We start from the raw sequence: 1108 nt of genomic DNA on the forward strand, positions 1-1108 counted from the left end.
CTTCTTGATCCATTCATCAGGTGATGGACATTTAGGATCCTTCCATGATTTGGCTATTGAAGAAAGTGCCACTATGAACATTGGGGTACATTGCTCCTATGCATCAGCACTTCTGTATCCCTTGGGTAAATCCCTAGCAGTGCTATTACTGGGTCATATGGGAGTTCTATCAATAGTTTTTTTGAGGAACCTCCACACTGTTTTCCAGAGCGGCTGCACCAGTTTACATTCCCACCAAGAGTGTAGGAGGGTGTCCGTCTCTCCACATCCTTGCCAGCATCAGTAGTCCCTTGATTTGTTCAGTTTAGCCACTCTGACTGGCGTGAGGTGGTATCTCAGTGTGTTTCCCTGATGATGAGTGATGTTGAGCATTGTTTCATGTGCCTGTAGGCCATCTGGATGTCCTCTTTGGAGAAGTGTCTGTTCAGGTTGTCTGCCCATTTCTTCACTGGATCATTCATTTTTCAGGTATGGAGTTTAGTGAATTCCTTGTAGACTTTGGATACTAGCCCTTTATCTGATATGCCATTTGCCACTATCTTTTCCCATTCCCTTGGTTGCCTATTAGTTTTTTTTATTGTTTCCTTTGCAGTGCAGAAGCTTTTTATCATGATGAGGTCCCAGTAGTTCGTTTTTGTTCTTGATTCCCTTGCCTCTGGGGATGTGTCAAGTAGGAAATTGCTGCGATTGAGGTTGAGGAGGCTATTTCCTGCCTTCTCTTCTAGGGTTTTTATGGTTTCCTGTCTCACATTCAGGTCCTTTATCCATTTTGAGTTTATTTTGGTGAATGGTGTAAGAAAGTGGTCTAATGTCATTCTTCTACATGTTGCTTCCCAGCTCTCCCAACACCACCTGTTGAAGAGGCAGTCTTTTTTTCTATTGGATACTCTTTCCTGTTTTGTCAAAGATTAATTGGCCATACACTTGTGGGTCCAGTTCTGGTCTCTCTATTCTATTCCATTGGTCTATGTGTCTGTTTTTGTGCCAATACCATACTGTCTTGATGATGACAGCTTTGTAGTAGAGGCTAAAGTCTGGGATTGTGATGCCTCCCGTTTTGGTTTTCTTCTTCAATATTACTTTGGCTATTCGGGGTCTTTTGTGGTTC

Source organism: Suricata suricatta, chromosome 8 (assembly GCF_006229205.1).
Source record: "Suricata suricatta isolate VVHF042 chromosome 8, meerkat_22Aug2017_6uvM2_HiC, whole genome shotgun sequence".
NCBI classification, from domain to species: Eukaryota; Metazoa; Chordata; class Mammalia; order Carnivora; family Herpestidae; genus Suricata; species Suricata suricatta.